The 23,669-nt window shown below is 46.9% G+C and overlaps 1 protein-coding gene across 3 annotated transcripts in view; it reads right to left on the bottom strand.

Moving 5' to 3' along the window:
- Nucleotides 1-23,669, bottom strand: part of LOC140722508 (NACHT, LRR and PYD domains-containing protein 3-like) — an 863,879-nt gene that overhangs the window by 749,423 nt on the left and 90,787 nt on the right. Inside the window, exons 1-2 of one of the 3 annotated variants that reach the window (XR_012097638.1) lie at nt 10,429-10,494; nt 6,628-6,796 (exon numbers count right to left, since the gene is read on the bottom strand). The gene's annotated coding sequence lies outside the window, so the exon portion shown is untranslated. Of the gene's footprint in view, nt 1-6,627; nt 6,797-10,428; nt 10,536-23,669 lie in introns of those variants that run through there. The other 2 variants (XR_012097639.1, XM_073037233.1) reach the window with 2 other exon arrangements.

The raw sequence follows: 23,669 nt of genomic DNA, 5'->3' as shown, positions 1-23,669 counted from the left end.
GACCCCTCCCACGCCATCTTCATCCTTTCAATAATATAGCCCCCTTCCCCCCTGTCAATGGGCTCCTTCCCCATCCTGCTCCTTGACACAAACAACCTCTCAGACTCGCCCCCCTCTCACACCATCTTCACCCCCTTCCCCACTGTCAATGGGCTCCTTCCCCAGAGACAAACAACCTCTCTGACTCACACCCCTCTCACACCATCTTCACCCCCTTCCCCACTGTCAATGGGCTCCATCCCCAGAGACAAACAACCTCTCAGACTCACCCCCCCTCTCACACCATCTTCACCCCCTTCCCCACTGTCAATGGGCTCCTTCCCCAGAGACAAATGACCTCTCAGACTCACACCCCCCTCACACCATCTTCACCCCCCTTCCCCACTGTCAATGGGCTCCTTCCCCAGAGACAAACGACCTCTCAGACTCACCCCCCTCACACCATCTTCACCCCCTTCCCCACTGTCAGTGGGCTCCTTCCCCAGAGACAAACAACCTCTCAGACTCACACCCCTCTCACACCATCTTCACCCCCTTCCCCACTGTCAATGGGCTCCTTCCCCAGAGACAAACAACCTCTCAGACTCACACCCCTCTCACACCATCTTCACCCCCTTCCTCCCTGTCAATGGGCTCCTTCCCCAGAGACAAACAACCTCTCAGACTCACCCCCCTCACACACCATCTTCACCCCTCTTCCCCACTGTCAATGGGCTCCTTCCCCAGAGACAAACAACCTCTCAGACTCACACCCCTCTCACACCATCTTCACCCCTCTTCCCCACTGTCAATGGGCTCCTTCCCCAGAGACAAACGACCTCTCAGACTCACCCCCCTCACACCATCTTCACCCCCTTCCCCACTGTCAGTGGGCTCCTTCCCCAGAGACAAACAACCTCTCAGACTCACACCCCTCTCACACCATCTTCACCCCCTTCCCCACTGTCAATGGGCTCCTTCCCCAGAGACAAACAACCTCTCAGACTCACACCCCTCTCACACCATCTTCACCCCCTTCCTCCCTGTCAATGGGCTCCTTCCCCAGAGACAAACAACCTCTCAGACTCACCCCCCTCACACACCATCTTCACCCCTCTTCCCCACTGTCAATGGGCTCCTTCCCCAGAGACAAACAACCTCTCAGACTCACACCCCTCTCACACCATCTTCACCCCTCTTCCCCACTGTCAATGGGCTCCTTCCCCAGAGACAAACAACCTCTCAGACTCACCCCCTCTCACACCATCTTCACACCCCTTCCTCACTGTCAATTGGCTCCTTCCCCAGAGACAAACAACCTCTCAGACTCACACCATCTTCACCCACTTCCCCACTGTCAATGGGCTCCTTCCCCATCCTGCTCCTTAAGACAAACAACCTCTCAGACTCACACCCCTCTCACACCATCTTCACCCCCCTTCCCCACTGTCAATGGGCTCCTTCCCCAGAGACAAACAACCTCTCAGACTCACCCCCCTCTCACACCATCTTCACCCCCTTCCCCACTGTCAATGGGCTCCTTTCCCATCCTGCTCCTTGAGACAAACAACCTCTCAGACTTACCCCCCTCTCACACCATCTTCACCCCATTCCCCACTGTCAATGGGCACCTTCCCCAGAGACAAACAACCTCTCAGACTCACACCCCTCTCACACCATCTTCACCCCTTCCCCACTGTCAATGGGCTCCTTCCCCAGAGACAAACAACCTCTCAGACTCACCCCCTTCTCACACCATCTTCACCCCCTTCCCCACTGTCAATGGGCTCCTTCCCCAGAGACAAACAACCTCTCAGACTCACACCCCTCTCACACCATCTTCACCCCCCTTCCCCACTGTCAATGGGCTCCTTCCCCAGAGACAAACAACCTCTCAGACTCACCCCCCTCTCACACCATCTTCACCCCCCTTCCCCACTGTCAATGGGCTCCTTCCCCAGAGACAAACAACCTCTCAGACTCACCCCCCTCTCACACCATCTTCACATCCCTTCCCCACTGTCAATGGGCTCCTTCCCCAGAGACAAACAACCTCTCAGACTCACCCCCCTCTCACACCATCTTCACCCCTTCCCCACTGTCAATGGGCTCCTTCCCCAGAGACAAACAACCTCTCAGACTCACACCCCTCTCACACCATCTTCACCCCCTTCCCCACTGTCAATGGGCTCCTTCCCCAGAGACAAACAACCTCTCAGACTCACCCCCCTCTCACACCATCTTCACCTCCTTCCCCACTGTCAAAGGGCTGCTTCCCCAGAGACAAACAACCTCTCAGACTCACACCCCTCTCACACCATCTTCACCCCCCTTCCCCACTGTCAATGGGCCCCTTCCCCATCCTGCTCCTTGATCCCCCAAACAACCTCTCAGACTCACCCCCCTCTCACACCATCTTTATCATCTCAGTAAAATCCCTCACCCTCGTCATTCTGCCATATCACTCACTCTGCGAGTAGCCTGCATCAAACCAATGGGCCGAGCGGTCTCCTCCTCTCTGTCAGCAATACATTATAATCCGGCCACAGAAGTCACTTCACGTGGAGGGAAATGTAAATAAATAAAAAGGCTGGACATTTACTTTGAGATTTGTTCTGTTTTGAATGGGAGTTTGAGGACGGGAGCGGAAGTCGGTATCAGCAGGGGTAACGCCCTCTCGGCCGGTTCATCTCCGTAATTGGGTGTAAGCAGTGATTGACATCACTTCTCACCAATGTGAAGAGGGTAACGCCTCTGTTGACTGTCGGGTGGGGTGGGTGGGTCAGGTAGCTGTTACCTTAGCCGGTAAAATTCAACTGTCTCAGCACCAGTGTGACGTAAGGAAGTGCACACGTGACGTCAGATCCTAGTGTGGGGGAGCTCACACGTGACGTCAGGCATGAGGGGACGCAGAGTGATATCAAATCCCAGTGTGCGGAATGTGAGTGATTTTAAAGAGCTGGGATACTGACAGCACATCACCTGACCTGGAGTGATTGTAACTGGTCTGACAGAGGCATAACTGGTACTTCTGGGCACTTTCAGTCTCATCCCAACTATTTACTACCTTCCTTTGTGCAGGTATGTAATGTCTAAAGGACCAGTGTTTGAGTAAATGAGACTCACGAGACTTTCTGCTGATTGAATCACTGGAAACTCTGAGTCAGATGGGTTCTCTCCAGTTGGTGCTCTCAGTCCTCGGGCAGGTTAACTTGCTGCTGTTCCCTTGTCTTCACTCGTGGTTTGCTTCCATTTGGGGCAGTTCTTCCAATAAATCTCTCACCTCAGGTCTAACTTTAACACAACGGGTTCGACGGACTCGGAGTCCGCTGCGGTCGGGGCGCTTTCACTGTGTGCTGCGTCTGCGAGGCTGGGTCTGACGGAGCTTTCATTGTCTGTGAAGCTGAGTCCACAAGCGCTTTGGAAGTCCATAGCGGGGGTAATCCCTTCTACCGACTGCGTGGGATGACGAGTCTATCGGGACCCTGAGGACTTGTGGAAACTGTGTCATGGTTTCTTTCGAACTTAGAATCTTTTATCATCTTTGGACTATTTTTTACTGTGCCCATGGTTCTTTTAAAAATCAGTTATGGTATTGGCTGCACTGTTGTAACTATACGTTAACTGTAACTATGTGGTTTTGTGTAGGTCTTGTAGCTTTAGTTTTTGGTTTGTTGGGTGGTAGAGTTGGTCTCCTGACTTGGTATGTCTGGGTAGTCTTGCTTTGTCTGGTGGGTTTGGAGCTCCTTTCCGGGGAAACACATTAAGATTGTAGCGCATTCCGGTTCACAGTCCGGTCCATGTTCCTTAGTCCAGGTTTTCCCCAGTTTCTGTTGAGGAAGCTGATTCTTGTCCATACCCCCTGTCTGTATCCCTTCCCTTCACCTTCCTCCTGGAGCCTTGCCTTGCCTTGAGCCTTGCCTTCACCGCTGTCAAGTCCAACCACCGGAGCAAAATAAGGAACTGTCTTTCATTGTTTTCAACTGGAGTTCCAAGGGTTTGCCCACCCCGATGTAACACTCACTGGTCTATAATCCCCAGGATTAAACCCATTGGGTTTATTGATGTGGCACAGAGCGACTGAGCAGAACCCAAGTGCAGGACACCGGCGTGGAGATTGAGCTGGGGATGCGGGCGCAGGCGTGAACGTTGGACAGCAAACCGGAGGAATCTTGACACGGAGCTCTGACATGGAGTCTTGACACGGTGACGGGGTTTTCATGGAATATCTTGAGACTGGAGTTGAACTTAGAACAAACAGTTCTAAGCAGTCGAGAAACAAAGTATCACATGGGAATAGACCAACAAACTGGCAACCTGTGATCGTGTCGCCATCGTATTTATTTCACAGTCTCTGATGAAAACCAGGTGTATGGTAATTGAGTAAACTAGCAGCAATGGAGATCTAATGACTGAAATTAGGGCATAATTAGGGAGAAAGGAGCGTTAAAGGGGAACAGCCAACCGGAACCATGACAATTGAATTATGGAACAACATTTGACAGCCTCCAATCATGTGTTACTATCCCTGTGGCCAGAGAGGATACAATGATCATTGTCAATGCCCGGTAACCTCCCCCCTCACTTCCTGTAGTAATGTGGTGTATATTGGTAGATTGAACATCTCTTTCTTAATATTGCCATGCTGCTATTCTATCATCACAATCACTGTCCACCTCATTGGTAACTGAAGCAAAGCATTCATTAAGCACCTCACCTATCACCGCATCCTCCAGGCACGTTTCCACCTTTGTTCCTGAGTAGTCCTAGTCCTGCCCTCAATCTATTCACCCTCCTCTTCTTCACCCACATGTAGAATGCCTTGGGTTTTCCTTCGTCCTACTTCCCAAGGACTTCTCAAGTTGCCTTCGACCTCCAAGTCGCTTCTTAAGTTCCTTCCAGGATACCATATAATTCTTTAGAGCCTCGCTTGAATGTTGCTTACTGTACCTAAATAATGCTTCCTTTTCCCTCTTGCTTAAATGCTCTCATCCCTTGTGAACCACGGTTCGTTTATATAAACATTCTTTCACTGTGTGTGGAACAAATCTACCCCGAACCGCATTCAAGTGTTCCTGAAACAAACTTCACAGTTGCATCTGGCATTTCCCTTTGAAAATGTTTTCCCAATTTACACCCCCAAGATGCTTCGAATACCATTGTAACTATCCATCCACTGGTTAAATACTGCCTCGTATCGTCTGCTACTATCCTTGTCCATGACAATGATAAAAGTTGGGGTGTTGTGGTCTCTATCTCAAAAAGGTCACCCATCGTGACATCTTTCGCCTGACCAGCACCATTGCCTCATACTAGATACAGTATGGCAAATCCTCCAGTTAGCCCATCCACGTACCATGTCAAGAATCCTTCCTGGACACACAACACATTCTGCCCCATTGACGCATTTTGGAACAAGGAGGTGGGATCAACATCAGGAAAGTTGAGATCAATAATGATAATAACCTTGTTGTTTTTGCACCTTTCCCAAATCTGCCAAGTTATCTGCTCTCATTATCCCAGTGGCTTTGGGGGAGGCCTATAGAATACTCACAGAATGATAGCTCCCTTCCCTTTTCTGATTTCCACCCACATTGATGTCCTCTGTTTATGTAACTGTCATATGATTCCTAATTAGTAAAGACAATTCTCCGCCTTTCACCTCCCCCCCCCCCCCATATGTATTATGAAACAAGTAAAATCTGGAGCATCAAACACCAATCCTGCCCTTGTAACAGTCCGGTCTGTGTAATGGTGATAACATGTACCATCCATGTTCTAAGTTACTCGTGTTCTTAATACATATTGTATTGAATTAAAGACATTTCCAACTGACTACATGATGCCCTGTCCACATCCGATCCTTCCACAGTCTCTGTGAACTTCGCATCTACCTTTATATCAACTCTTCTATTATCTGACCAAACACTCTGGTTCCCATCCCGCAGCGACTGAGTTTAAACTCACCCCGGCAGCTCCAGAAGTCCCGGCTTCAGGGACATCTCAAGTACAGATATAACCCATGCCTTTGGTACAGGGCCAAATGGGAACATAACTTCATTATAAAACCTAAATATGCTTAATCACAGGTTCGTAGGTTCTGACAATTTATTAGTAGAAAAGCATTTGATGGCGACAGGGTATACAAATGTAAATTATTGGTTGGCATTTGCTAGTTAAGACTGAAATGTGGTGCTGGGACATTTGGCTTCAAGAGGGTTTGCGGAGGCTTGTGCGACAACATACTCGAGGGCAAGTATATCGTTGCAGCTTGCAATAGACAGAGGAGTCAATGACATGTTGCTGTAGTTCACGGTAATTCCACATTTCTGCAATCACTAGAGCAGGAGAAAACTGCGGCCTCTTATAAAGAGAGGAAATTCTCAATGCATTTTGAGATTATTGTGACCTAACACAGCCAAGCAAGGAAACAAGCAGAACTGATAAGAGTTTGAAATGAGCAAACAATATGAGGGAATGTGCGTGGCTTCTCAGAGTAATTAGCAAATCTGCAGTGAGTGCAAATGGGTCTGACAGACGCATACTGGTATTCCGAGGCTTATTCAGTCCCATTCCAGCTATTTCCTACCTTCCTTGATACAGAAATGTAATGTCTAAAGGACCAGTGTTTGGGTAAATAAGACTCACCAAACTTTCTCCTGACTGAATCAATGGAGACGCCAAGTCAGATGGGTTATCTCCATTTGCTGCTGTCCGTCTTCGGGCTGGTTTCGTTGTTGCTGTTCACTCGTCTTCAGTTGTGATTTTCTTCCTGTCGTGGGCTTTTCTTCCAATAAATCTCGCAGGTCAGGTCTATCTTTAACCAGAGAGACAATGAAGCATGTTACTCATACAAAGTAGACCAAAGAAGTAAACTTATTGGAACTTAAACTTGAACTCATATATAATGATGCGAGTGAAGAAATCTGTAACTGCCCATCACACTTTCCAAAGCCTGACATGGGATACAAAGAAACACACACACAATTGCTGCAGGGCCTCATCACACCAGGCAGCATCTGTACGTCGACTCTACTCTCTTCCATAGATGCTGCCTGGCCTGCTGAATTCCTCCAGCATGTTGTGTGTGTTGCTTGGCAGCATCTGAAGAGTTTCTCTTGTTTGTGATGGGACACAAAGAACTGATTACTCAGTCATGGTATAAGATACAAATCATAATGCACAGGAGTAGAATTAGGTGATTCGGTCAATCTAGTCTGCTCCAAAGTCAATCATGGAGATTTTTTTTCCCAACACCGTATTCTTGCTTCCCTGCTATAGCACGCAACCTATTTAGCAATCCAGAACATGAATATACCCAACGACAGCCTCCACCACCCTCTGTGGCATCGAATTCCACAGATCAACCAACACTTGGCTAAAGTAATTGCTCTCATCTCAGTTTTTAAAGTGAAGCTTCTTTATTCTGAGGCGGCACTCTCAGATCCCAGACTCTCCGTCTAATCAAGACACCCTCTCCATTCCCACTGCAACCAAACTTCCTGTCATTCAGTCGGTGTAAATAATCACCCCTGTCCTAACCCGCCAACCATTTGAACTCCACTGAACACAGGCCCAGGTCCATCAAATGCTCCACATGCATAATGCTTATCATTCCTCGGATTATTCCGGCAACACAGAGCCCTGGGAGAGCTGGTGCTTGAGATACAATCTTGGGATGGGGGCTCCAGGAATATGGAGCTGTCAGTGTTTGGGCTTCAGTCTCCGTTGGTGCTTTTACAGATGCGGCTGGATGTTCCTCCTTCCGCAATGAAGCAGACGTCTCCGGTGGCTGGATATTGGTAGCGTGAATCTCTCAGTGTGAGATGTGGAAAGGATGTGCGAGGCTCTGGGTGCGGGCTGTGACCCTCTGAGGTTGCATCCTGGGATACCACACATGTCTTGACCCAGATAAAATGAATCGGGGAATCAAATTGTCCGCGTTTATGAGATGTTGAGCGAGTATTTCTGTTCTGTGCTCAGATGTTTGGTTCTGAAGTTCCTTTGGAAGCAAAGCAGGGAATGAGTTCCCATTCCATCTCTCACAGGGAGAGACTGTGATTAAATACCCTGTTTTGTGTTTGCACCGGTAGAAATAGGCCGGGGTTTCAGAACTGAATTCACATTTGGAAATTCCCCCTCACTCTCACCTGTCTATCTGCCAGTGGAAGTCAAAGAGAAAGATAGACTGAAGATGCTGAAGATGTTCTATGCTGAAGATAGAACAGAACATGGAACAGTACATCACAGGAACACAATAGTGTGCCAAACCAGCTGAAAAGTAAATCAAACCCCCCAAAAAAAACTACACTACATTTTCTGTGTAGCCATGTACATTCATATACAAATCAATGGCATGAATAGTAAATTACAGAGATCTCAACACTGACACTCACATCCCACTCGTCACAGACCTCCATTCGTTACATTCATCCCCCTCTCCTTGTTCTCTAGCCCGGTGTGAATCCACCTCGCCAGGCCCCTGTGAATCCCACGTGACCGAACCTCCCCGATCAGCTGCCATGCAGGATCTTGTTACAGACTTTACCAAAGTTCAGATGAACAACATCACTGCCCAACTTCACCTAACGCCCTACTTCATTCTTAAATAATCTCCAAAATACTTGACAGATATGATATCCTATTGGAAAGTGTTGACTGTAATTTCCCCATAACCAATGCCCAACCGCCCGGGATTTCTGCTTCACTGCAGACTGAGAAAATTCCGATCCCAGCTGCAGAATTACCAACCTGGACTGTAGCCCGCATACTGCCAATTCCATATCATCAGAGTCACCAGCCCAATATTATCACCCATACAAAGACGCCTAGGTGCCGGCAATTTGCCGTGGAGTTCCTGCCATTTCCGATTCACAAACTAAGGTGGAACTGGAACCTAATGACCCTCTGCCGGGGCCGGTGCTCAGGCTGGTTCCCCGGTCTGTATAGAGGATGCGGCTACACTTCAGCCTGACACCAGCAGCTAAACCGAGCACATTTGATCTCTATGTCATCGCTGTGTGGGATCTTGCACAGCAGAGCGGGCTGCCATGTTTCCTGCAGTGCAGCAGGAACAAAATGTAAAATTATAAAGTAGAAAAAGCTGGGAGCTCAGTACATCAGACTACGTCTCTGAAAGGGCAAATGGTGGAAGACCCAGTTCCAGAACTGAGACTGTCCAAGATGCTGCCGATCTGCTGAGCGTCTCCAGTATTTTCCCTTCCTTACTTTAAATTTCCTGCAACTGTGGTATTTTCTCCCTCTTCATTTGAATGCACAGATAGTAACTGATTGCCACCCTGAACTGTAAATGCCACCCCCACCCCAACCACTCTGTTAGTTCTGAGTTCATTCTGACCCTGGTGTAACACATCTCATACAGCCAATGCTCACAGCATCCTTTCCTCCCACTATCACTCTGTTACATTTGCTCCAGAGGCCACTGTCTCTACACTGAGAGGCGGTGACCACAGAGCGATAAAAACTGCAACACTTGCTGCAGCTCTGACGGGCCGTTACCCTGGAAACAGAGGAAGTGGCTCACTGAAAATAACCGAAAAAGGAAATAACAAACTCAACATCAGATGCTGTGAGTTCCGTTATGACAAAGATTAACAGTGCAGCCATTTTGTAACGGTGAATCTAAAATTGAAATGGTTGCTTTTACCCTGTCACGTGTTGTGTCCAACTAAACCTCTGGTATTCCTAGCGAACAATAACTAACTAACTAACTAACTAACTAACTAACTAAATAAATAAATAAATAAACAAACAAACAAACAGGCACACAAATAAATAAATAAATAAATAAATAAATAAATAAATAGAAAGCTTCAATACTAAACTTCACAAAGAAGACAAAGTTAAGAAGAGAGATTGTTGAAATATATCATTGCGGCATTGGGATACAGTCTGGACAAACATTGAACAAGCAGGTTGATATATATATATATCATTGAGCTGGTGGCATACAGGCAGGACAGAGATTGAACTAGAAGGTTGATATATATCATTGAGGTAGTGGGATACAGGCTGGACAGAGGTGGAACAAGATGGTTGATATATATATATCATTGAGAATGGTTTGTTTTACCGAACGGCCGCTTCCAGTGTGCTGGAAATATGTAAAACAATTATCGACCCCAGGCGTCCATCCAGGTGGAGTTTGGATCCGATACCGGGCCGGGTGACGGAGGCAAAGTTCACCAGGTACATCTTAATGGATGGGTTCAGTCTCGGCATCACCACCTCATCCCGCTCCTGGGACCAGAACACCAGGGGCTGAGCATCGGCTCATCTCAGGCGGTTCGGTGTGAAGGTCCCATAACCCGGACCGACCACGACAGTTTGTATCCAGGAAGCGGGACGAGGCCGCCAGTTCGAGGAGGTTAACGGGACTCTCTGCCCAACATGAGGTTCCCCGCCCCCGGGATCGACTTCAGTACTCACCGATGGGAAATTGTCGGTTGCGTTCAACCCCAGTGACCGGCCTCAATACTGACCGATGAGAACTTCATTAATTTGTCCGGAGAGCAGCGAGATCCGTCCACCGGCTCCCCACAGACGAACAGCTTCAACAGAGAACGGAAAGAAAACCCCGCCCATCCGGAGGCTGTGAGAGCGGGGGCGGGGCCTCGGAAGCGAAAACCTGAGATGCTGCAGATCTGCGTTTGAAATGGGAGCGAGAAACCGGTGACTCTGCTCCTCGCCCCTGACACGCTGCCCGACCTACCTGCCGCATTCCCCACATTATTCCATATTTACACTAGCTACATTTTTATTGTTCCCCTCTGTATCTTCCCCGTCCCCATGGCTCCAACTCCCGATTCTCAGAGTCAAGGGTTCGATTCCCATCCCGGTCCGACATACAATTCCCACCCGAAAAGGAATTGTGCAGGTTTCAATGAAATCACTTCTATGTTTATAAACACTTTTTTTCTATTCAGATTCCTCCGGAGCCTCACTGGACAGGCACACTGAGACATCAAGTGAAAAACAGCAGGAGGAGGCCATTCAGCCCCTCTAACCATCAACAAGATGGCGGCTGCTCTCCCATCTCAGCCACATGTTTCTGTCCGATCCTCATTTCCTCCATCCCTTCCGTCTCCACACATCTGCCGGCCTTTGGTTTTTTTGTGAAAACGATCACTAAGGTGTTGCTCCTCCACCCTGAGGGCGGTCTGATCGAAACGTCCGAATGGGAATCAGAATTAAAACGTCTGGCCGCTGCAATGTCCCCCTTGTGGCAGATGATGCAGAGATGCTAAACAAAAACCGTCTCCCAGTTTATGGCGGGTCTCACCGATGTGGAGGAGGCCGCATCGGGAGCACGGGGCACAATAGATGACCCCAGCAATAGATTCGCAGATGAAGCGTTGCCTCATCCGGAAGGACTGCTTTGTGTCTCTGAATGGAGGTGAGGGAGGAGGGGTACGGCAGGTGTAGCACTTAGGCTTATGCAGGGATAAGTATCTGGAAGAAGATTAGTGGGGAGGGATGAATGAACAAGGGAACCAGGGGTGTGTCAGGAATGGACAGGAGGAGGAGTATAGGAAACTGATACAGGACTTTGTGATATGGTGCAACTCAAACTACCTGCGTCTCAATATCACCAAGACCAAGGAGATGGTGGTGGACTTTAGGAGATCTAGGCCTCATATGGAGCCAGTGATCATTAATGGAGAATGTGTGGAGCAGGTTAAGACCTACAAGTATCTGGGAGTACAGTTAGACGAGAAGCTAGACTGGACTGCCAACACAGATGCCTTGTGCAGGAAGGCACAGAGTCGACTGTACTTCCTAAGAAGGTTGGCGTCATTCAATGTCTGTAGTGAGATGCTGAAGATGTTCTATAGGTCAGTTGTGGAGAGCGCCCTCTTCTTTGTGGTGGCGTGTTGGGGAGGCAGCATTAAGAAGAGGGACACCTCACGTCTTAATAAGCTGGTAAGGAAGGCGGGCTCTGTCGTGGGCAAAGTACTGGAGAGTTTAACATCGGTAGCTGAGCGAAGGGCGCTGAGTAGGCTACGGTCAATTATGGATAACTCTGAACATCCTCTACATAGCACCATCCAGAGACAGAGAAGCAGTTTCAGCGACAGGTTACTATCGATGCAATGCTCCTCAGACAGGATGAAGAGGTCAATACTCCCCAATGCCATTAGGCTTTACAATTCTACCGCCAGGACTTAAGAACTTTTTAAAAAGCTATTATTAATGCTTTTTGAGATAGTGATTTAGATGCATATCATATTTTTACTGAGTTAAGTATTGTATGTAATTAGTTTTGCTACAACAAGTGTATGGGACATTGGAAAAAAGTTGAATTTCCCCATGGGGATGAATAAAGTATCTATCTATCTATCTATCTATCTATCTATCTATCTATCTATCTATCTATCTATCTATCTATCTATCTATCTATCTATCTATCTATCTATCTATCTAATTGTGGAGGGAGTGATCCCTGTTGAACCCTGTTTGTGACATCCTAAACAGATTTGCATGAATGCAATCCCTACATTCATTAGTTATCTCTTTCCTGCGATAGAAACGTTATATATTCCATACAGTGAATGCTCAAGGGCATCCGGGCCTCCACACCGGCTCCTGAGGTCACTGAGGGGCGGTGACCAGAGAGCGATAAATATGTTCAACACTCTGGAGCTCTGCTGGGCTGTTACCCTGGTGATGGAGGAACTGGCTCAGCAGAGCTAACTGAAAATAGGAAGTAAGGAATTCAGCTTCACATGTTCTGTTTCATGATTTTATGAACATTTGGAGAGGCATAACATGATCAGGAATAGTCAGCTTGGCTTTGTCAAGGGCAGCTCGTGCCTTACCGGCCTGATTGAATTTTCTGAGGGTGTGACTGAACACATTTATGGAGGTAGAGCAGTTGATGTAGTGTATATGGATTTCAGCAAGGCACTTGATAAGGTACCCCATGCAAGGCTTATTAAGAAAGTAAGGAGGCATGGGATCCAAGCGGACTTTGCTTTGTGGATTCAGAAATGGCTTTGCCCACAGAACGCAAAATTGTTTGTAGATGGGTCATATTCTGCCTGGACGTCGCTGACTAGTGCTGTTCCTCAGGGATCTGTTCTGGCACCACTTCTCTTCGTCAGTTTTATAAAGGACCTGGATGAGGAAGTGGAAGGATAGATCAGTACATTTACTGATGACACAAAGGTTAGGGGTATTGTGGATAGTGTGGAGGGCTGTCGAGGTTATAGCAGGACCCCGAATGGAAGCGAAACTGGGCTGAGAAGTGGAAGATGGAGTCTGACCCAGATAAGTGCGAGGTGGTTCACTTTAGAAGGTAAATATGATGGCAGAATATAGTATGAATTGTAAGACTCTTGGCAGTGTGGAGGATCAGAGGGATCTTGGGGTCTGAGTTCATAGGACACTCAAAAATTCTGCGCAGCCTGACTGTGTGGTTCAGAAGGCATACGGTGTATTGGCCTTCATCAACCTTGTGATTGAGTTCAAGTGCCAAGAGGTAATGTTACTGCTATATAGGACCCTGGTTAGACCCCACTTGGAGTACTGTGCTTGGAGTGCAGTTCTGGTCGCCTCACTACAGGAAGGGTGTGGAAGCGATAGAAAGGGTGCAGAGGAGATTTACAAGGATTTCTCTGGATTGGGGAGCATGCCTTATGAGAATAGGATGAGTGAACTTGGCCTTTTCTTCTTGGACAGATGGAGGATGAGAGGTGACCTAGTAGAGGTGTATAAGATGATGAGAGGCATAGATCGTGTGGATAGTCAGAGGCTTTTTCTCAGGGCTGAAATGGCTAACACGAGAGGGCACAGTTTCAAGATGCTTGGGAGAAGTTACAGAGGCAATGTCAGGGGTAAGTTTTTTTTTTACGCAGAGAGTGGTGAGTGCGTGGAATGGGCTGCCGGCGACGGTGGTGGAGGCGGATACAACAGGGCCTTTTAAGAGACTTTTGGATAGGTACATGGAGATAAAAAGAAGAGGGCTGATGGGTAACCCTAGGAAATTTCTAAAGTATGTTCATGTTTGGGAGAGCACTGTTGGACGAAGGGCCTGTGTATTATGCTATGGGTTCTCTATATTTCTCTGGTTCTATGTTCTCAGTTCATCCCACACAGTCAATGCACACAGCATCCTTTCCTCCCACTATCACTCTGTTACATTTGCTCCCGAGGCCACTGTCTCTACGCTGAGAGGTGGTGACCACAGAACGAAAAAAAAAAAAGTGCAACTCTTCTTGCAGCTCTGCTGGGCCGTTACCCTGGAAACGGAGGAAGTGGCTCACCGAAAATAACCGAAAAGGGAAATAACAAACTCAACATCGTATGCTGTGAGTATAATTTTGAAAAAGGTTAACACTGCAGCCATTTTGAAATGAAGAATCTAAAATTGTAAAGTCTGCTTTTAACATGCTGTATTCAATAGTCCTCTGATAGTTCTGGCTAACAAAAAATGACAATAGTTAGCGATCAATAATATATTAACCTCTGCCGGAAATATATCCAGTGACAGCCCCAATCACCATCTGTTGCAACAAACTCCACAGATCGACCACTCTTTGGCTGGAGAAGTTTCTCTCAGTTTTAAAGGGAAGCTTGATTATTCCGAGGCTGTCCTCTCAGACCCCAGACTCTCCGTCTGATGGAAACATCCTCCACGTGTCCACTGTCTCCAGGCTGTTCAGTATTCTGTGGGTTTAAATAAGATCCCGTCCACCTCTGTACTTCTGAACTCAATAGAGTACAAGCTCAGAGCCATCAAATGCTTGTCATACGAGCGGTGGTTGATACGTTCGTGGCCCAAGGTAGAAGGAGCCCATTTTAGAAAACCCAGCACGTTTATTTTTCAACATAGTCCCCGCCTACATTTACAAGCTTAGTCCAGCGGTCGTGGAGCAAACGGATCCCTTCTTTGCAGAATTCGACAACTTGGACCTTCAGAGCTGGTCGACAGGAAGAGTGATTGATAAGTTCATGGCCTAAGGTAGAAGGAGATGAGTTATACAGCTCTCATTACATGCACATTCTGATCAACTCTTTGAGTGATAATACATAAAGTTTGAAGTTAATAACTCATCTCCTTCCACCACAGGCCACAGACTTATCAATCACCCTCGTACAGAAACCCTCTCGTTCCTGAGATTACTCTTGTGAACCACGTGAGCCACAGTTGTACTGAACACATCAGCTTCATTTCCAACGATTGACAGACAGGAGACAATGAGGGGGGATTTCCAAACACATTTTGAACACCAAACTCAGGGTCTATTTCTACTGTTGCAAACACGGTACAGCCCGTTTACTCACAGCCTCTCACTGTGAGGGATGGGATGGTAACTCATCCTCTCCTCGGTATAGCAGTCATTTCTTCCAAAGAAACTCCCGAAACAAACATCTGAGCCCAGAACAGAAATACTGGCTCAACACCTCATAAACCTGGGCAGCTTGAACCCCGGGTCCATTGTACTTGGATCTAAAACTGTGATATCTCAGGACCCAACCTCACAGGGTCACACAGCTGAATCTGCCACTCACCGACCCCCGAATCCTCACACATCGTCCCCGCATCTCACACTGCGTGGTGTAATCAGAAATTCCCCCATAGCCAATGACCAGCACCCCGAGGCTTTTGATTCATTGTGAAAGGAGGAACATCCAGCCCCCATCTGTGAAGTATTGACCTGGGTCAAATCCCCGATACTGACAGCCAGATAGGCCCAGTGTTTCCCAGGGTTACAGCTCAAGCAGCAACTCGCCCAGGACTCCTTGTTGCCAATAATATGCTGCAGTGTCTCGGCCATTCAGACTTCAAACACCAACACTCCGACATCAACCTGTGTCAGAACGGGAACCTGATGAACCTCTGACTGGGCCAGAGATCGGGCTGGAAAACCTGGGCGCGGGGCAACAGCAGGCGGGTATAATGTTACCCATTGTCTCCACTAGATAAACTGAACACATTTTATCATTGTGCTATTGTTAAATGAGATCTTGCCCAGCACAATTGCCCGTCACATTTCCTGCAGGCTAATAGGAATAAAACATTTTAAATGTAAAATTGAAAGTCCTGTGTTGGAAACTCGGTACATCAGATTGGATGTGTGGGAAGAGAAACTGTGGAAGACCCAGTATCTGAACCGGGACTGTCCAAGACGCTGCCCGATCTGCTGAAGATTTCCACCATTTTCTCTTTTTACTTTAAATGATGCACAACTATTAACTGATTACACGATATCTGTGACGGTCAGAACAAATTAGCACAAATGTAATACCAATATTCATTAGTTTTCTCTTCAATCCAATACAGGGATAAGCAGTCAATGCTCACAACATCCATCCCACCCCACTATCAATCTGTATTCTCTGCTTCCAACCCTCCTTCCGACAACGATTAATACAGCAGACATTTTAACTTTGAAGCTAAAATCGCAATGGCTGTTTTTAACTTACTACGTGCTGTATTCAATAAACCCTCCGGTAGTTCCAGGTAACAAACACCGATTTCAGTATCAACTCAGTGAGTCAAAAATACGTCATAATGAAGACAATGGCAGAAGAGAGATTGTTGATATATAATCGTTGATGGGATACAGGCTGGACAGATGTTGACCAAGATGGTGTATATATATATCTTTGAGGTGGTGGGATACAGGCTGGACAATGGTTGACCAAGATAGTTACACTTACATCCTTCATATACATGAGTAAAAATCTTTACGTTTCCGTCTAAATATGCAATGTGCAATTTATAGTACTTTATAATAAATAGTATGTTCAACAATAGAACATAAAATACGATTTTGTCAGCATGAATTAATCATTCTCATAGCCTGGTGGAAGAAGCTGTCCCGGATCCTGTTGATGTCCTGGCTTTCATGTTGCGGAAACACGAGGAAATCTGCAGATGCTGGAAATTCAAACAGCACACACAAAATGCTGGTGGAACGCAACAGGCCAGACAGCATCTATAAGGAGAAGCACTGTCCACGTTTCGGGCCGAGACCCTTCGTCAGGACTAACTGAAAGGAAAGATAGTAAGAGATTTAAAAGTAGTGGGAGGAGGGGGAACTGCGAAATGATAGGAGAAGACCGGAGGGGGTGGGATGAAGCTAAGAGCTGGAAAGGTGATTGGTGAAAGTGATACCGAGCTGGAGAAGGGAAAGGATCATGGTTTCGGGAGGCCTAGGGAGAAAGAAAGCGGGGAGGGGGCACCAGAGGGAGATGGAGAACAGGCAAACAACTAAATATGTCAGGGATGGGGTAAGAAGGGGAGGAGGGGCATTAACGGAAGTTAGAGAAGTCAATGCTCATGCCATCAGATTGGAGGCTACCCAGCCTGTATATAAGGTGTTGTTCCTCCAACCTGAGTGTGGCGTCATTTTGACAGTAGAGGAGGCCATGGATAGACATATCAGAATGGGAATGGGACGTGGAATTAAAATGTGTGGCCACTGGGAGATCCTGCTTTCTCTGGCAGACCGAGCGCAGGTGTTCAGCGAAATGGTCTCCCAGTCTGCGTCGGGTCTCACCAATATATAAAAGGCCACACCGGGAGCACCGGACGCAGTATACCACACCAGCCGACGCACAGGTGAAGTGTCGCCTCACCTGGAAGGACTATCTGGGGCCCTGAATGGTGGTGAGGGAGGAAGTGTAAGGGCAGGTGTAGCACTTGTTCCGTTTCTAAGGATAAATGCCAGGAGGGAGATCGGCGGGAAGGGATGAGGGTACGAATGGACAAGGGAGTCGCGTAGGGAGCAATCCCTGCGAAAAGTAGAAAGTGGGTGGGGGGGGGGAGGAAAGATGTGCTTGGTAGTGGGATCCCGTTGGAGGTGGCGGAAGTTACGAAGAATTATACGTTGGACTTGGAGGCTGGTGGCGTGGTAGGTGAGGACGAGGGGAACCCTATCCCGAGTGGGGTGGCGGGTGGATGGGGTGAGGGCTGATGTGCGGGAAATGGGAGAGATGCGTTTGAGAGCAGAGTTGATGTTGGAAGAAAGGAAGCCTCTTTGTTTAAAAAACGAAGACATCTCCTTCGTCCTGGAATGAAAAGCCTCATCCTGAGAGCAGTTGCGGCGGAGACGGAAGAATTGTGAGAAGGAGATAGCATTTTTGCAAGAGACAAGTTGGGAAGAGGAATAGTCCAGGTAGCTGTGAGAGTCTGTAGGCCTATAGTAGATATCAGCAGATAAGCCTTCTCCAGAGATGGAGACAGAAAGATCAAGGAAGGAGAGGGAGGTGTCGGAAATGGACCAGGTAAATTTGAGGGCAGGGTGAAAGTTGGAGGCAAAGTTAATGAAGTCAACGAGCTCAGCATGCGTGCAGGAGGCAGACCCAATGCAGTCGTCGAAGTAGCAATGGAAAAGAGGGACACGGAAACCCGTATAGGCTTGGAAAATGGACTGTTCCACAAAGCCAACAAAAAGGCAGGCATAACTGGAACCCATGCGGGTGCCCATGGCTACACCCTTGGTTTGGCGGAAGTGGGAGGAGCCAAAGGAGAATCTACACTGGACGTCCATGGTTCCTCCTGCAGTTTGTTCTTTGGTCTGTATAACCCGTGTTAGTATGGAGAGCGGGATTTTACACCATATTCCAGGTACAATCTCAACAAAACCCAAATAATTGTTACGGTAATTACCACACTTAAACACAAGAAAGCTTGCAAACGCTGGAAATCCAAAGCAGTACACGCAAAATGCTGGAGGAATTCAGCACAACAGGCAGTATCTATGGAAAAGAGTAGACCGTTCGACGTTTTGGGCAAAGAGCCTTCTTCATTACTGATGCGGGAGGGGGAAGATATCTGAATAAAAAGGTAAGTGAGGGGTAAGAGGCGAGCTGGAATGTGATAGGTGGTCAAGGGCTGAAGATGAAAGAATCGGAGAGTTGTCAATAGGAGAAAGGGAAGGAGGGGACCTGGGAGCAATAACAGGCTGGTGAGCAGAAATGAACGTTCAGAGTAGGGAATAGACAAGTTTTTTGGTGTGGGGGGGATTTGTTTACTGGAAGGAGAATTCAATATTCATACAATCAGGTTGGAGGGTACCCAGATGGAATATAAGGTGTTGCTCCTCCACCCTGAGGTCGGTCTCAACTTGGCACAAGAGGATGCCATTGATCGAGATCTCTGAATGGGAATCAGAATTAAAATGCAAACACAAGGAAATCTGCAGATGCTGGAAATTCAAACAACACCCACGAAATGCTGGTGGAACACAGCAGGCCGGGCAGCTTCTAAAGGGAGAAGAGCTGTCGACGTTTCGGGCCGAGACCCTTCGTCAGGACTAACTGAAAGGAAAGATAGCAAGATATCCCGTAGTGAAACAGTAAGAAAATGCTTTTAAATATAAAATTGAAAATAAATCACTGGAAACTCAGTGCAGGTTTTTGCCTTTTTGATGCACACATATTGGCTGACTGCAAGATGTTTGTGGCATCCTGAAGAGATTTGCATAAATGCAATCCCAACATTCATTCGTTATCTCTTTATTCCAATAGAAACATCATATTTTCCATACAGTGAATGCTGAAGGCATCCTCGCATCCACACTGCCTCCTGAAGTCATTGTCTCTCCGCTGAAGGGCAGTGACCAGAGAGCCATAAAAATGTTCAATACTCCTTGCAGCTCTGGTGGGCTGTTACCCTGGTGATGGAGGAAGTGGCTGAGCAGAGCTAAGGGAAAATAGGAAATAAGGAACTCGACCTCACATGCTCTGAGTTTCATTATGACAAAGTTGAATACTGGCCTCTCAGCCATTTTGTATTGGGGAAGCTAAAATTCCAGTTGCTGTTTGAACCCTGTCCCGAGGTGTATCCATTAAATCTGTTGGTATTTCCATCTCTACAGAACTTCCAGCAGTGCAGAAGCTGTTCCAAAATCAAAACAAGTTGTTGGATGCGGCCTGCCTGCTTCAAATGGCAACTATGGGATATTTACAAAAGATATCACCTGGTGATAACCATAAAGTGTACTTCTTTGTTCAATTAAGTGGCTAAAATTCCATCATGTTCTTGTGGCTGCCAATAGCTTATATCTATGATCAACTCCAGGCATTGATTCATGTTCAATTCAGATCCTGCTACTGGACAGAATGATGGAAGGGAAGGTCTGCAGAAACAACTGAATATATTGAGATCGTAACCTCAGTTACTAGACCCCCCTACTGTTGAATACATCTTGTCCCTATCCGCTCTATCCGGACCTCAGGATTTCATCGAGGTTCCTGTTCCCAGAGTGATCACCCCTCCATTGAGATCAGGCCCAGAAACACCAAATGCTCCTCATACATAAAACATTTTCAATCTAGAATCACTCTTGTGAACTTTGTAAACAACAACTGTAATGAGCACATTCCCTCGGATACAGACAGTTTGCCGGGGGAATAATTTATTGAGCCTCATGTTCTGTTTCGTAGTGCCCGATTAATTGTCAAAAAAGAACATTGTGCTATCTAGTCAAGGAACCGAAAGGGATGGGATAGATCTTCAATGATTTTTGTTTGCCTGTATTTACCTGGGAGACAGATACAGAGACTATAAGCATTAAGAGGGACGCCTCACGTCTTAATAAGCTGGTAAGGAAGGCGGGCTCTGTCGTGGGCAAAGTACTGGAGATTTTAACATCGGTAGCTGAGCGAAGGGCGCTGAGTAGGCTACGGTCAATTATGGATAACTCTGAACATCCTCTACATAGCACCATCCAGAGACAGAGAAGCAGTTTCAGCGACAGGTTACTATCGATGCAATGCTCCTCAGACAGGATGAAGAGGTCAATACTCCCCAATGCCATTAGGCTTTACTATTCTACCGCCAGGACTTAAGAACTTTTTAAAAGCTATTATTAATGCTTTTTGAGATAGTGATTTAGATGCATATCATATTCTTTACTGAGTTAAGTATTGTATGTAATTAGTTTTGCTACAAGAAGTGTATGGGACATTGGAAAAAAGTTGAATTTCCCCATGGGGATGAATAAAGTATCTATCTATCTATCTATCTATCTATAGAAATCGGAAAAAGCTAGTCTTGCTATAGATTGTATGCGGATTACAGAACAGGTGCTTGCTGAGTTAGAATGGACAAATCCCCCGGGCCTGACAAGTTGTTCCCTTGGACCTTGTGGGAGGCCAGTGCAGAAACTGCTCGAACACTGTCAGAGACAAATAAAATGCACAGAGCTGTCGCTGATATTGAGGTGGTAGGATACAGATGGACAGAGGTTGAAAAAGTTGGTTGATATATATCATTGAGGTGGTGGGATACAGACTGGACAGAGGTTGAACAAGATGGTTGATATATTTCATTGATGTGGAGGGAAATTGATTGGACAGAGGCTGGACAAGATGGCTGATATGTATCATTAACTTGAAGAGATACAAGCTGGACAGATTTTGAACAATGGGGTAAGCTGATGGAACCATGTGGGAGAAAGGATCAATGACAATCACAGATGGTCCTCCAGGAATGCACAGATACTAAATTAAAATCGAATGGAACGATAGAGATAGAACAAACAACGGGAACTTTGAATTGTGACCTCTATCCCTCAGTAAATTTCATCAACCTACCATAGAGAGCATCCCAACAGGATTCTTCACGCGTTCATACGGCTCCTGTTTTACTCGTAAGTGCAAGGAACTGCAGAGAGCTGTGGACAGCTGAGGACATCATAGAAACCAATCTGCCCACCATGGACTGTGCCTGCAATTCCTGTGTGATTGGTAAAGCAGGCACAGCATAACCTCACAACCCGGGACAGTCTGACATCCCACTTGGGTAGGAGTTTAACAAAATGGAAAACACTGCAACCAGGCTTAAGGACGGTTTCCATTCTGTTGTTATAAGCAAAATGAACGGTGGCCAGCAAGATAAGGAGGACTTTAACCTCACAATATAACTTGTACCACATGTCTACCTGCCCTGCAATTTCTCTGAAATAATAATGGACAAGCTGGGCCGAAAGTAATTTTTTAAAAAAGGTGCAAAGAGACGTGGGAGTGCTTGTGTACTTTTCCTGCAGGTTCATTTACAGGCCGAGTCGGCGGTGAAGAAGGCAAATGCGATCTTTGCAATCAATTCAAGAGGATTGTAATATAAAAGGAAGGATGTGCTGTTGAGAATTTATGAAGTCCTGATGAGGAAACACATAGAAACATAGAAAAATAGAAAAGTTACAGCACAATACAGGCCCTTCGGCCCACGAGGCTGTGCCCAAGATGTACCTTCGAACGACCTAGGCTTTACCAAAAGTCCTCTATTTTCCTAAGCTCCATGCCCCCCTGCAGGAGTCTCTTAAATAACCGTATCGTTTCCGCGTCCACCACCGCTGCCGGCAGCCCATTCCACGCACTCACCACTCTGTGCAAAAAACTTACCCCTGACATCTCTTCTGTACCCACTTCCAAGCACCTTAAAACTATGTTCTCTCGTTCTCGCCGTTTCAGCCCTGGGGAAAAGCCTCTGACCATCCACACGATCAAGGCCTCTCTTTATCTTGTACACGTCTATCAGGGCACCTCTCGTCCTCCATCGCTCCAAGGGAGAAAAGGCCGAGTTCACTCGAGCTATTCTCATAAGGCATGCTCCCCAATCCAAGCATCATCCTTGCAAATCTCCTCTACACCCTTTCTGTGGTTTCCACGTACTTCCCATAGTGACGCGATCAGAATTTAGCACAGTACTCCATGTGGGTCGGACCTGGGTCCTATATAGCTGCAACATTAGCTGTCGGCTCCTAAATTCAATTCCACGATTAATGAAGGCCAATCCACCGTACGCCTTCTGAACCACAAAGTCAACCTGCGTAGCAGCTTTGAGTGTCCTATGGACTCGGATCCCAAGATCCCGCTGATCTAGCACACTGCCAAGAGTCTTACTATTAATGCTAAATTCTGCCATCATATTTGACCTACTAAAATGAAACACCTCGCACTTATCTGGGTTGAACTCCATCTGCCAGTTCTCAGCCCAGTTTTGCATCCTATCCAAATCCCGTTGTAACCTCTGACAGCCCTCCACACTATCCATAACACACCCAACCTTTGTGTCATCAACACATTTGCTAATCTATCCCTCTAATTCCTCACCAAGGTCATTTATAAAAATCACAAAGAGTAGGTGTCCCAGAACAGATCCCTGAGGCACACCACTGTCACCGGCCTCCATGTAGAATATGACCCGTCTACAACCACTCTTTGCCTCCTGTGGGCAAGCCACTTCTGGATCCACAAAGCAATGTCTCCTTGGATCCCATGCCATCTTACTTTCTCGTTACGCCTTGCATGGGTACCTTATCAAATGTTTTGCTAAAATCCATACATACTACATCTGCGGCTCTATTTTAGTCAATATGTTTAGTCACATCCTCAGAAAAATTCAATCAGGCGCGTAAGGCACAACCTGCTTTTGACAAAGCCATGCTGACTATTCCTAATCATATTTTACCTCTCCAAATGTTCATAAATACTGCCTCTCAGGATCCTCTCTATCAACATGCCAACCACTGAAGTCAGACTCACTAGCTTATAATTTCCCGAGCTATCCTTGAAAAGGGAACAACATCTGTAACCCTACAATCCTCCGGAACCTCTCCCGTCCTCATTGATGATGCAAAGATCATTGCCAGAGGCTCAGCAATCTCCTCCCCCGCTTCCCACAGGAACCTGGGGTACATCCAGTCCGGTCCCGG

Source organism: Hemitrygon akajei, unplaced genomic scaffold (genome assembly GCF_048418815.1).
Source record: "Hemitrygon akajei unplaced genomic scaffold, sHemAka1.3 Scf000078, whole genome shotgun sequence".
Lineage (NCBI taxonomy): Eukaryota > Metazoa > Chordata > Chondrichthyes > Myliobatiformes > Dasyatidae > Hemitrygon > Hemitrygon akajei.
This window is presented reverse-complemented; position numbering and strand designations above follow the sequence as displayed.